This window comes from Mauremys reevesii, unplaced genomic scaffold, assembly GCF_016161935.1.
Source record: "Mauremys reevesii isolate NIE-2019 unplaced genomic scaffold, ASM1616193v1 Contig4, whole genome shotgun sequence".
Lineage (NCBI taxonomy): Eukaryota > Metazoa > Chordata > Testudines > Geoemydidae > Mauremys > Mauremys reevesii.
In genome coordinates this window covers 1,130,343-1,144,074 of record NW_024100851.1, presented here as the reverse complement: position 1 = coordinate 1,144,074, position 13,732 = coordinate 1,130,343, and the positions used below count along the sequence as shown (strand labels likewise).

The window sequence follows — 13,732 nt, the reverse complement described above, 5'->3', positions numbered from 1 at the left end:
CCCCTCAGGGGTTAAGAGCTGGAACCCCTGTGCTCAGGGTCACAACCTTAGCCCAACCGAAGGCACTGAAACAAACTCAAATGATGCTTCAGCTTCCTCCCTCAGCATCACAAGACCAACACAAAGAAAACTCCCGAGGAACGGGGCTCTGAGCATTGCCAGGTTGTGAGTTCCGTGCCCTCAGGAAGCAGCCAAAATGCTCGAACCCCCACCCGCTTCTCTTGGACCGCTGGCAACATGGTGTTTGCACAGGATCCAAGCCCGTCTTTCCTGTCTTTGTCTATCGGCCCCTTCCCCCCAAATGCTTTCATCGGACGCTGGAGGGACCTAAGGACCTGCAGGTTCCCGCACCCACCTCCTAAAGCAAACAGTCCTTCCCTTCTCTGACATTCCTGGAGCCGCACATCCTTGGAAGAGTTTTACCCCGGGGGGTTCTGATTCCCTGCGAAAAGATGTGTCTGGCGGCGAACTGTCTTCTCTGCCCCCTCTTTGGGCGCTGAGAAGCTTTTTCTGAGAAACAGCACCTCCTCCTGCTGGGAGAATCCTAAATTCCACCCTCCCACCCAGGTTTCTCTGAGCAGCTGCTAGATGATTTTCCCACTTCTCTGGTCTAGACACCAGCATCTAACTAGCCTTGGAACGGGCCCTGTTTGCTAGCTGGAGAGCGAAGGAACCAGGAAAGCAGGCAAATGTCAGGAAACGAATCTCAGCACGCAAAGAAACTTCCTTCGCTCTTCTTTTGCACTGTCTGTGCCTTTGCTACCCCTTGAGGCCTAGCCCGAGTAGCTCAGTCGGTAGAGCATGAGACTCTTAATCTCAGGGTCTTGGGTTCAAGCCCCACGTTGGGCGTTTCATCTTGCACTCTTTGACATCACTCTCTCCCTTAGAGTCTCAGAGCATAACGGAATCCACTCTTTGTCCTCTCAACCAGCTGAGGCGGTCTCGGACCTTTAGTACATCATGAAGACAAGACACATTGACAATTCCATGGTCCTAAGAGAGTTGAGTCTCTTCTAGCCCAGGCAAGAGAGGGAAAAAATAACCTTTCAGAAGCTGATTGCCCCCCTCCCCCTGAGCAGCCATCTAGAGCTTCTCTACTTATTTCTATATCTTCGCCAGCGCTCAGTAGTTGAGATAACTGCTTCTTTCTCAAATCCTCCACCAGCCCTCTTCATTGGGATGGAGATTGCTTAAGGCTGACGATTCTGCCACATCTTATTCATCCCTCATACATTTCTGTAAGCCCATGGAGAGTAAAACAAGATAGCAACAAAACTGTTTTTTTAAAAAGACATGGCCTCAATGTATAACAATACTGGAAATTGTCTTAATATGTTTTCTGTCTCTTTTTCATATCAGTGCTAAAAATAGGAAGGGAACCGTAAGGAAACGAAGAGCTCAGAGCTTGTGTTAACCTCCTTTGAAGACAGACGAATGGCCTCAGTTGGACAGAAAGTAGGCCTAGAAAGTTATGCCCAACCCCCCCAACTGTCATCTCCCTGGTGGTCTAGTGGTTAGGATTTGGCGCTTTCACCGCCACGGCCGGGTTCGATTCCCGGTCAGGGAGTTATCCTCTTCAACAAAAGTCTACCTTGCCTTCCTCGCTTGGAGTTCAACCAGAAGAATGCAACTTCCTGGCCTCCTTCAGAATGCTTGGAAACTCTTTAGAGGCCATGGGGAAGGAAAGCTTCCAACTACTACAATATGGCTATCTGCCATTGAAAGCCCAGCCTCTGCACCCTTTTACACAAATACACTTACTTGTGCAAACAATTTAGTTTTCCTTCTTACCAAGCCTAACCTAAATTAGAACAACATTGCACTTTGACCCAAGATCTTTTTCTTTTCTTTTCACTTTTCTTGGTGAAACCAAACCAAACCAAACAATCATTTTGGGTCCACCAAAATATTTCACTAAATATAATATTCATCCAAAAACCTTTCACCCAGCGCTATATTCAAGTCTTTGGAAGTAACACCCCGGAGAAAGATCATTAAGCTTTTCCATTCCTAAGATCTAGCCGCTGAAGGCTTCTGAGCATGGGCTATGGGCCTTTCACCTCTAGGCCAGTGGTTACCCTCTTGCTCAGGTGGCTACTGATGAAAGGCAACGTGGTTTAGTGGCAGATCCATTTCAGCCTCCCCCTTCCAATGTCTACAGGAGGGTGTTTGTTTCGCAGTGCATCTAAGAATCAAATCAATTCTCTTGAAACCTCAACCTGGAATCAAGGTGATTGTAGGTCAAGGAAGGAAGGTTTTGTTCATCCTGTTCTAGTAAATGCTCAAAGTTGCGATGCTTCTTGGAGCTTCCAGACACATTGGCCAGAATTTTCAGAAGGTCTCACACCCACCGCTAGGGCCAGATTTGCAGAAGAACTAGGCTCCCAGTTAGGCACTAAAATCTTTAGCCAGATTGTCAAAAAGGCTCAACCTATTTTTCCAAAAGATGAGTTATTTTGGAAAAAGCTTGTAAAGATTGTGGGTGCTGGTTACTTGTCTATGTGGCCCACACTGCTGGAGTTGGAGGTTCACCATTGTTTTCTCAGAATGCGGTGTCCGTAGTCTGCCTCAGTTCTGGTGTCCATCTTTTATTCTCCTAATAAATCAGCAGGGAGACTAAAACAACATCGGACTCACAGGGCTCCCGGAAACCTGCCAATTTGGCTCACGGTGAAGGTGTATACAAATCATCTGTGCTGTAGAAGGGCTCTGGGAGTTGAAAGAGTTGTGAATTTAACCCTCTAGGTTTCGGGCCTAATCTGAAACTCTTTCAAAACCAATTCCTTAAATAGACCATAGTTTGAAGCATCAGCAATAGGCATCTTACTGAATATATCCAGAGCTTTCCCAGCCAATTTGGCAACCAAAGTTGTCATCTTCCCTTTCCCGAATAAGCACTTTGTCTGTCCTCCGGGCAACATGCTTAAAAATCACTACCAGTGTCTCAAAGCAATCAGCTGTGCACATATCCTGCTCGACTACGCCACTGTGATGGGTTCGGTCACAGAGATCCCCTTGGGACTGAAATTACTTCCGAGCCCGTTTTCCCTGCCAGCTTGGGACTCCAGAACCCTGCCTTGTTGAGCCAGACACCTAGCCTGCTGCAACACAGACCCAGGCTCTGGGCCACACTCCCAAAGCTGCAGACTTTAACTCAAAACAGCTCAGCACCTGTCTCCAGCACCCAGCTCCCAGTGGGATCCAAAACCCCAAATAAATCCCTTGTACTCTCTATAAAGCTTATACAGGGTAAATTCCTAAATTCTTCACCCTCTAGATCACTGATAGAGAGAGATGCACAGCTGTTTGCTCCCCCGGGGATTAATCACTTCCTCTGGGTTTATTAATAAACAAAAGTCATTTTTATTAAGGTTAAAAAGTAGGAGTGAAGTGATTTCAAGTAATAACAGACAGAACAAAGGAAGTCACCAAGCAAACTAAAACAAAACACGCAAGCCTAAGCATAATACATTAAGAAACTGATTCCAGGAATAGCTCACCCTCAGAGGTGTTCCAATCAGCTTCTTTCACAGACTAGACTCCTGCCTAGTCTGGGCCCAATCCTTTCCCCTGCTTCGGTCTTTGTTACTTCCAGCAGACATCTTAGGTTTTCTCGTGACTGGCAGGGGTTTTCTCATGACTGGCAGCCCCTTTGTCCTGCTTCACCCCCTTTTATAGCTTTGGCATAAGGCGGGAATCTTTTGTCTCTCTGGGTCCTCACCCTTCCTTCTAAACGGAAAAATACCAGATTTAAGATGGATTCCACTATCGTGGTCTCTGTAAGACCCCCTAGTTTCCATTCTTCCTGGGTTGGCCCACACGTACACAGGAAGGTTTGCAGGTCAATAAACCATTTACAACCAATTGTCAATGGGAGCCGTCAAGGTTTTAAACCGCCATTAGTGGCCCACGCTTTGCACAATTACAATAGGACCTCAGAGTTAGACTTCATATTTCCAGCTTCAGAGACAAGAATGAGACATGCATACAAATAAGAGGCATATATTCAGTAGGTTAGAACCTTTGTTATGATACCTTACAAGAGACCTTTTGCATCAAGCATATTCCACTTACATCATACTCACACTTATAAGCATCTTTTCATAAAACGTATGGAGTGCAACGTCACGGGTGCCCTACCTACCCTGCTTTCGCTGCTTCCTGATGGCACAGAATTGACAACAAAGAGCCAGGCTAGGAGGCTTCTAAAACCGAGAGAGCTGTTCTATCGCGTCCACATCCTCTCAGGAGGTGTCAAACCCCCTCTCTCCGTTTCCATCCCCAAATCCTATCAGCTCAATGAGTTTTGTCCTGGAAGAGCCTCGAGGGAGGCAGAAGAAGCGGAGAGGATTGCGTTGGGGGTAACTAAAACAGAGACGAGTTGTTCCTCTTGGGATTTTGGTGTGTTTCCCTGGTGATCCTGACGGAGGAACGGGAAGCATAATTCCATTTTTTTCAATGCCTCGGATTGGGTTCAGCTGGTGAACTCTCTGCTCTTGTTCTCACAGGGAATGGAGACTGGACCGGTTTCCCAATTTGGACAGAAAGTGGCTTGCCAAAGCCGAGGAGAGCCTGCTTCCTGCCTGCACCGAGTTGACAAACTGGGAAGCCAAAGCTGAGAGACCCGTAGACGAAGTCAGAGTGCTATCCGCTCACATGGAGGAGCACAAGCCCTCCTGGGTTTCTCTGCCCAAATTATAATCAGTTGAGTGATTTTCCTGGATGAGCCTCTAGGTAGGCAGAAGAAGAAGTGAAGAGGGTTGCGATGGGGTAAATGAAAGCCGAGGACTCTTCCTCTTGAGATGTCTTTGTCTTGCTCTTGTGATTCTGATGGATGAACCTAAAGCGTCATTTGAGCGTGTTTCAGTGCTTTTCCTCAGGCTCAGGTTGTGATGCTGAGCACAGGGGTTCCTTCACCCTCTCTGCTTGGACCCTCTGTAATGGGGAACGGACCAGCTTTCGAAAGAGCCTAGTGGAGCTGAACGAAAACAGCAGTAAACATCCAGGTTCACCCTAGATTAATCTTTTGTCCCCAATTTTCTGGGGAAACAAAACAAAAACAAGGTTTTCTTAAGAACTCAACACCCATTCAGGCTCCAAACTCTTTTGCAAGATTTCCAGAAGGGCTCAACACCCTGAGTGCTGAGCTAGTTTGGGAAAAAAACCCAAACAAGGCCGGTACCGATTGTGAGTGCTGGCTGCTTGACTCTGTGGCCCACCGTGCTGGAGTTTGAGGTTCTCATTAAGCTAAGTGTCTCTATTCTGCCTCTGTCCTAGTGTCCATCTAATAAGTGAGGGGGGAGATTAGAACACCTCAGAAGGCACAGGGTTGTAGGAAACCTGAAACTTTAGATGAGGGTGATGGTGTCTAAAAACCAGATGTGATGTAGGTGTTGAACGAGAGATGCTGTCTTGGCCTCCTTGAGCGGCTCATACAATATTGAAGAAAAGGAGGGTTGAGAGAGCTGCTTTTGTCCCAGCGTCAGGATGGCCGAGTGGTCTAAGGCGCCAGACTCAAGGCTCTGTCTTTCCCACAACTGGGGCTTCTGGTCTCCTGCAGGAGGCGTGGGTTCAAATCCCACTCCTGACACAACCTCTTGATTCCACCTCAAGAGGTGGCCTGGTTTCAATTGCCCTTGTAACATATTGGAAGAGCCCTTGTTTAGGAGCTTTCTTAGAGTAGCGGCAAGAGAAGTTAGAGGGAATCGTAAATACCTTCAGAATCCATGCGCTCAAGGCACCTAGTTGGGTAAATTCCAGTGTATTCCCCACCAGAAAGTTGGCATTGCTTGATCTTGGGCAGGTATGGGTGTCAAACATATACAGGTGGAGGAAGAAGGAGCAGTACAGTAGACACTGATAAAGGGAAGGTAAGACTCTTAGTCTCAGGGTTTGGGCTTGAGCCTAAACTGGGTGCTCTACGTACTCTGGTTGGGCTGCTTCATGAGGGCACAGAATTGACAACATAGGGAGCAGAGACAGGAGGCAGCTACAACCAAGAGCCCTGTTAGATTGTGTCAACATCCTATCAGGAGGTCTCAAAGCCTCTCTCTCAGTTTGTATCTCAGAAATTCTATCCGCTCCAGGATCTTTCTCCATCAAAGAGCCGCTAGGTAGGCAGAGAAAGAGGTGGAGAGGGTTGCGATGGAGGTAACAAAAGCAGAGAAGAATTGTTCCTCTTGGGATTTTTGTGTTTCTCTTGTGATCCTGACGGAGGAACCGGAAGCATCATTAGATTTTTCTGGCTACTTTCTGTCAACAGATTAAGTTGGTCCATTGTCCATTCCCCTCAGGGGTTAAGAGCTGGAACCCCTGTGCTCAGGGTCACAACCTTAGCCCAACCGAAGGCACTGAAACAAACTCAAATGATGCTTCAGCTTCCTCCCTCAGCATCACAAGACCAACACAAAGAAAACTCCCGAGGAACGGGGCTCTGAGCATTGCCAGGTTGTGAGTTCCGTGCCCTGAGGAAGCAGCCAAAATGCTCGAACCCCCACCCGCTTCTCTTGGACCGCTGGCAACATGGTGTTTGCACAGGAGCCGCAAGCCCGTCTTTCCTGTCTTTGTCTATCCCGGCCCCTTCCCCCCAAATGCTTTCATCGGACGCTGGAGGGACCTAAGGACCTGCAGGTTCCCGCACCCACCTCCTAAAGCAAACAGTCCTTCCCTTCTCTGACATTCCTGGAGCCGCACATCCTTGGAAGAGTTTTACCCCAGGGGGTTCTGATTCCCTGCGAAAAGATGTGTCTGGAGGCGAACTGTCTTCTCTGCCCCCTCTTTGGGCGCTGAGAAGCTTTTTCTGAGAAACAGCACCTCCTCCTGCTGGGAGAATCCTAAATTCCACCCTCCCACCCAGGTTTCTCTGAGCAGCTGCTAGATGATTTTCCCACTTCTCTGGTCTAGACACCAGCATCTAACTAGCCTTGGAACGGGCCCTGTTTGCTAGCTGGAGAGCGAAGGAACCAGGAAAGCAGGCAAATGTCAGGAAACGAATCTCAGCACGCAAAGAAACTTCCTTCGCTCTTCTTTTGCACTGTCTGTGCCTTTGCTACCCCTTGAGGCCTAGCCCGAGTAGCTCAGTCGGTAGAGCATGAGACTCTTAATCTCAGGGTCGTGGGTTCAAGCCCCACGTTGGGCGTTTCATCTTGCACTCTTTGACATCACTCTCTCCCTTAGAGTCTCAGAGCATAACGGAATCCACTCTTTGTCCTCTCAACCAGCTGAGGCGGTCTCGGACCTTTAGTACATCATGAAGACAAGACACATTGACAATTCCATGGTCCTAAGAGAGTTGAGTCTCTTCTAGCCCAGGCAAGAGAGGGAAAAAATAACCTTTCAGAAGCTGATTGCCCCCTCCCTGAGCAGCCATCTAGAGCTTCTCTACTTATTTCTATATCTTCGCCAGCGCTCAGTAGTTGAGATAACTGCTTCTTTCTCAAATCCTCCACCAGCCCTCTTCATTGGGATGGAGATTGCTTAAGGCTGACGATTCTGCCACATCTTATTCATCCCTCATACATTTCTGTAAGCCCATGGAGAGTAAAACAAGATAGCAACAAAACTGTTTTTTTTTTAAAAAAAGACATGGCCTCAATGTATAACAATACTGGAAATTGTCTTAATATGTTTTCTGTTTCTTTTTCATATCAGTGCTAAAAATAGGAAGGAACCGTAAGGAAACGAAGAGCTCAGAGCTTGTGTTAACCTCCTTTGAAGACGAACGAATGGCCTCAGTTGGACAGAAAGTAGGCCTAGAAAGTTATGCCCAACCCCCCCAACTGTCATCTCCCTGGTGGTCTAGTGGTTAGGATTTGGCGCTTTCACCGCCACGGCCCGGGTTCGATTCCCGGTCAGGGAGTTATCCTCTTCAACAAAAGTCTACCTTGCCTTCCTCGCTTGGAGTTCAACCAGAAGAATGCAACTTCCTGGCCTCCTTCAGAATGCTCGGAAACTCTTTAGAGGCCATGGGGAAAGCAAAGCTTCCAACTACTACAATATGGCTATCTGCCATTTAAAGCCCAGCCTCTGCACCCTTTTACACAAATACACTTACTTGTGCAAACAATTTAGGTTTTCCTTCTTACCAAGCCTAACCTAAATTAGAACAACATTGCACTTTGACCCAAGATCTTTTTCTTTTCTTTTCACTTTTCTTGGTGAAACCAAACCAAACCAAACAATCATTTTGGGTCCACCAAAATATTTCACTAAATATAATATTCATCCAAAACCTTTCACCCAGCGCTATATACAAGTCTTTGGAAGTAACACCCGGAGACAGCTCATTAAGCTTTTCCATTCCTAAGATCTAGCCGCTGAAGGCTTCTGAGCATGGGCTATGGGCCTTTCACCTCTAGGCCAGTGGTTACCCTCTTGCTCAGGTGGCTACTGATGAAAGGCAACGTGGTTTAGTGGCAGATCCATTTCAGCCTCCCCTTCCAATGTCTACAGGAGGGTGTTTGTTTCGCAGTGCATCTAAGAATCAAATCAATTCTCTTGAAACCTCAACCTGGAATCAAGGTGATTGTAGGTCAAGGAAGGAAGGTTTTGTTCATCCTGTTCTAGTAAATGCTCAAAGTTGCGATGCTTCTTGGAGCTTCCAGACACATTGGCCAGAATTTTCAGAAGGTCTCACACCCACCGCTAGGGCCAGATTTGCAGAAGAACTAGGCTCCCAGTTAGGCACTAAAATCTTTAGCCAGATTGTCAAAAAGGCTCAACCTATTTTTCCAAAAGATGAGTTATTTTGGAAAAAAGCTTGTAAAGATTGTGGGTGCTGGTTACTTGTCTATGTGGCCCACACTGCTGGAGTTGGAGGTTCACCATTGTTTTCTCAGAATGCGGTGTCCGTAGTCTGCCTCAGTTCTGGTGTCCATCTTTTATTCTCCTAATAAATCAGCAGGGAGACTAAAACAACATCGGACTCACAGGGCTCCCGGAAACCTGCCAATTTGGCTCACGGTGAAGGTGTATACAAATCATCTGTGCTGTAGAAGGGCTCTGGGAGTTGAAAGAGTTGTGAATTTAACCCTCTAGGTTTCGGGCCTAATCTGAAACTGTTTCAAAACCAATTCCTTAAATAGACCATAGTTTGAAGCATCAGCAATAGGCATCTTACTGAATATATCCAGAGCTTTCCCAGCCAATTTGGCAACCAAAGTTGTCATCTTCCCTTTCCCGAATAAGCACTTTGTCTGTCCTCCGGGCAACACGCTTAAAAATCACTACCAGTGTCTCAAAGCAATCAGCTGTGCACATATCCTGCTCGACTACGCCACTGTGATGGGTTCGGTCACAGAGATCCCCTTGGGACTGAAATTACTTCGAGCCCGTTTTCCCTGCCAGCTTGGGACTCCAGAACCCTGCCTTGTTGAGCCAGACACCTAGCCTGCTGCAACACAGACCCAAGCTCTGGGCCACACTCCCAAAGCTGCAGACTTTAACTCAAAACAGCTCAGCACCTGTCTCCAGCACCCAGCTCCCAGTGGGATCAAAACCCCAAATAAATCCCTTGTACTCTCTATAAAGCTTATACAGGGTAAATTCCTAAATTCTTCACCCTCTAGATCACTGATAGAGAGATGCACAGCTGTTTGCTCCCCAGGGATTAATCACTTCCTCTGGGTTTATTAATAAACAAAAGTCATTTTTATTAAGGTTAAAAGTAGGAGTGAAGTGATTTCAAGTAATAACAGACAGAACAAAGGAAGTCACCAAGCAAACTAAAACAAAACACGCAAGCCTAAGCCTAATACATTAAGAAACTGATTCCAGGGAATAGCTCACCCTCAGAGGTGTTCCAATCAGCTTCTTTCACAGACTAGACTCCTGCCTAGTCTGGGCCCAATCCTTTCCCCTGCTTCGGTCTTTGTTACTTCCAGCAGACATCTTAGGTTTTCTCATGACTGGCAGGGGTTTTCTCATGACTGGCAGCCCCTTTGTCCTGCTTCACCCCCTTTTATAGCTTTGGCATAAGGCGGGAATCTTTTGTCTCTCTGGGTCCTCACCCTTCCTTCTAAACGGAAAAATACCAGATTTAAGATGGATTCCACTATCGTGGTCTCTGTAAGACCCCCTAGTTTCCATTCTTCCTGGGTTGGCCACACGTACACAGGAAGGTTTGCAGGTCAATAAACCATTTACAACCAATTGTCAATGGGAGCCGTCAAGGTTTTAAACCGCCATTAGTGGCCCACGCTTTGCACAATTACAATAGGACCTCAGAGTTAGACTTCATATTTCCAGCTTCAGAGACAAGAATGAGACATGCATACAAATGGAGGCATATATTCAGTAGGTTAGAACCTTTGTTATGATACCTTACAAGAGACCTTTTGCATCAAGCATATTCCACTTACATCATACTCACACTTATAAGCATCTTTTCATACAACGTATGGAGTGCAACGTCACCGGGTGCCCTACCTACCCTGCTTTCGCTGCTTCCTGATGGCACAGAATTGACAACAAAGAGCCAGGCTAGGAGGCTTCTAAAACCGAGAGAGCTGTTCTATCGCGTCCACATCCTCTCAGGAGGTGTCAAACCCCCTCTCTCCGTTTCCATCCCCCAAATCCTATCAGCTCAATGAGTTTTGTCCCTGGAAGAGCCTCGAGGGAGGCAGAAGAAGCGGAGAGGATTGCGTTGGGGTAACTAAAACAGAGACGAGTTGTTCCTCTTGGGATTTTGGTGTGTTTCCCTGGTGATCCTGACGGAGGAACAGGAAGCATAATTCCATTTTTTCAATGCCTCGGATTGGGTTCAGCTGGTGAACTCTCTGCTCTTGTTCTCACAGGGAATGGAGACTGGACCGGTTTCCCAATTTGGACAGAAAGTGGCTTGCCAAAGCCGAGGAGAGCCTGCTTCCTGCCTGCACCGAGTTGACAAACTGGGAAGCCAAAGCTGAGAGACCCGTAGACGAAGTCAGAGTGCTATCCGCTCACATGGAGGGGAGCACAAGCCCTCCTGGGTTTCTCTGCCCAAATTATAATCAGTTGAGTGATTTTCCTGGATGAGCCTCTAGGTAGGCAGAAGAAGAAGTGAAGAGGGTTGCGATGGGGTAAATGAAAACCGAGGACTCTTCCTCTTGAGATGTCTTTGTCTTGCTCTTGTGATTCTGATGGATGAACCTAAAGCGTCATTTGAGCGTGTTTCAGTGCTTTTCCTCGGGCTCAGGTTGTGATGCTGAGCACAGGGTTCCTTCACTCGCTCTGCTTGGACCCTCTGTAATGGGGAACGGACCAGCTTTCGAAAGAGCCTAGTGGAGCTGAACGAAAACAGCAGTAAACATCCAGGTTCACCTAGATTAATCTTTTGTCCCCAATTTTCTTGGGGAAACAAAACAAAAACAAGGTTTTCTTAAGAACTCAACACCCATTCAGGCTCCAAACTCTTTTGCAAGATTTCCAGAAGGGCTCAACACCCTGAGTGCTGAGCTAGTTTGGGAAAAAAACCCAAACAAGGCCAGTACCGATTGTGAGTGCTGGCTGCTTGACTCTGTGGCCCACCGTGCTGGAGTTTGAGGTTCTCATTAAGCTAAGTGTCTCTATTCTGCCTCTGTCCTAGTGTCCATCTAATAAGTGAGGGGGGGAGATTAGAACACCTCAGAAGGCACAGGGTTGTAGGAAACCTGAAACTTTAGATGAGGGTGATGGTGTCTAAAAACCAGATGTGATGTAGGTGTTGAACGAGAGATGCTGTCTTGGCCTTCTTGAGCGGCTCATACAATATTGAAGAAAAGGAGGGTTGAGAGAGCTGCTTTTGTTCCAGCGTCAGGATGGCCGAGTGGTCTAAGGCGCCAGACTCAAGGCTCTGTCTTTCCCACAACTGGGGCTTCTGGTCTCCTGCAGGAGGCGTGGGTTCAAATCCCACTCCTGACACAGCCTCTTGATTCCACCTCAAGAGGTGGCCTGGTTTCAATTGCCCTTGTAACATATTGGAAGAGCCCTTGTTTAGGAGCTTTCTTAGAGTAGCGGCAAGAGAAGTTAGAGGGAATCGTAAATACCTTCAGAATCCATGCGCTCAAGGCACCTAGTTGGGTAAATTCCAGTTTATTCCCCACCAGAAAGTTGGCATTGCTTGATCTTGGGCAGGTATGGGTGTCAAACATATACAGGTGGAGGAAGAAGGGAGCAGTACAGTAGACACTGATAAAGGGAAGGTAAGACTCTTAGTCTCAGGGTTTGGGCTTGAGCCCTAAACTGGGTGCTCTACGTACTCTGGTTTGGCTGCTTCATGAGGGCACAGAATTCACAACATAGGGAGCAGAGACAGGAGGCAGCTACAACCAAGAGCCCTGTTAGATTGTGTCAACATCCTATCAGGAGGTCTCAAAGCCTCAGAAAATTCTATTTCGCTCCAGGATCTTCCCATTCAAGAATCAAAGAGCCGCTAGGTAGGAAGAAGAGAGAGTGGAGAGGGTTGGTAACAAAAGCAGAGAAGAAGAGAAGAGTTGTTCCTTTTTTTTTTTTTGTTGTTTGTCCTGACGGAGGAACCGGAGCGGAATCATTAGATTTTTTTTTGCTTTTTCTCCAACAGATTAAGTTGGTCCATTGTCCATTCCCCTCAGGGGTTAAGAGCTGGAACCCCTGTGCTCAGGGTCACAACCTTAGCCCAACCAAAGGCACTGAAACAAACTCAAATGATGCTTCAGCTTCCTCCCTCAGCATCACAAGACCAACACAAAGAAAACTCCCGAGGAACAGGGCTCTGAGCATTGCCAGGTTGTGAGTTCCGTGCCCTCAGGAAGCAGCCAAAATGCTCGAACCCCCACCCGCTTCTCTTGGACTGCTGGCAACATGGTGTTTGCACAGGAGCCGCAAGCCCGTCTTTCCTGTCTTTGTCTATCCCGGCCCCTTCCCCCCAAATGCTTTCATCGGACGCTGGAGGGACCTAAGGACCTGCAGGTTCCCGCACCCACCTCCTAAAGCAAACAGTCCTTCCCTTCTCTGACATTCCTGGAGCCGCACATCCTTGGAAGAGTTTTACCCCAGGGGGTTCTGATTCCCTGCGAAAGATGTGTCTGGTGGCGGCGGGTTACTGTCTTCTCTGCCCCTCTTTGGGCGCTGAGAAACAGCACCTCCTCCTGCTGGGAGAATCCTAAATTCCACCCTCCCACCCAGGTTTCTCTGAGCAGCTGCTAGATGATTTTCCCACTTCTCTGGTCTAGACACCAGCATCTAACTAGCCTTGGAACGGGCCCTGTTTGCTAGCTGGAGAGCGAAGGAACCAGGAAAGAAGGCAAATGTCAGGAAACGAATCTCAGCACGCAAAGAAACTTCCTTCGCTCTTCTTTTGCACTGTCTGTGCCTTTGCTACCCCTTGAGGCCTAGCCCGACTAGCTCAGTCGGTAGAGCATGAGACTCTTAATCTCAGGGTCGTGGGTTCAAGCCCCACGTTGGGCGTTTCATCTTGCACTCTTCGACATCACTCTCTCCTTAGAGTCTCAGAGCATAACGGAATCCACTCTTTGTCCTCTCAACCAGCTGAGGCGGTCTCGGACCTTTAGTACATCATGAAGACAAGACACATTGACAATTCCATGGTCCTAAGAGAGTTGAGTCTCTTCTAGCCCAGGCAAGAGAGGAAAAAATAACCTTTCAGAAGCTGATTGCCCCCCTCCCCCTGAGCAGCCATCTAGAGCTTCTCTACTTATTTCTATATCTTCGCCAGCGCTCAGTAGTTGAGATAACTGCTTCTTTCTCAAATCCTCCACCAGCCCTCTTCATTGGGATG

At 47.6% G+C, this 13,732-nt stretch overlaps 7 non-coding genes across 7 annotated transcripts; all 7 read left to right on the top strand.

Moving 5' to 3' along the window:
* The first annotated feature begins 776 nt into the window (after positions 1 to 776).
* Positions 777 to 849, top strand: TRNAK-CUU. Its single transcript has one exon. It is a non-coding gene; the product is annotated as a tRNA-Lys (tRNA).
* A 647-nt stretch (positions 850 to 1,496) lies between these two features.
* TRNAE-UUC lies at positions 1,497 to 1,567 on the top strand. Its single transcript has one exon. It is a non-coding gene; the product is annotated as a tRNA-Glu (tRNA).
* A 3,914-nt stretch (positions 1,568 to 5,481) lies between these two features.
* On the top strand, positions 5,482 to 5,590 carry TRNAL-CAA. Its single transcript has 2 exons — positions 5,482 to 5,519; positions 5,545 to 5,590. It is a non-coding gene; the product is annotated as a tRNA-Leu (tRNA).
* A 1,475-nt stretch (positions 5,591 to 7,065) lies between these two features.
* Positions 7,066 to 7,138, top strand: TRNAK-CUU. The gene has a single exon. It is a non-coding gene; the product is annotated as a tRNA-Lys (tRNA).
* Positions 7,139 to 7,786: 648 nt separating this feature from the next.
* On the top strand, positions 7,787 to 7,858 carry TRNAE-UUC. The gene has a single exon. It is a non-coding gene; the product is annotated as a tRNA-Glu (tRNA).
* Positions 7,859 to 11,768: 3,910 nt separating this feature from the next.
* Positions 11,769 to 11,877, top strand: TRNAL-CAA. Its single transcript has 2 exons — positions 11,769 to 11,806; positions 11,832 to 11,877. It is a non-coding gene; the product is annotated as a tRNA-Leu (tRNA).
* A 1,451-nt stretch (positions 11,878 to 13,328) lies between these two features.
* Positions 13,329 to 13,401, top strand: TRNAK-CUU. Its single transcript has one exon. It is a non-coding gene; the product is annotated as a tRNA-Lys (tRNA).
* The last annotated feature ends 331 nt before the right edge of the window (positions 13,402 to 13,732 follow it).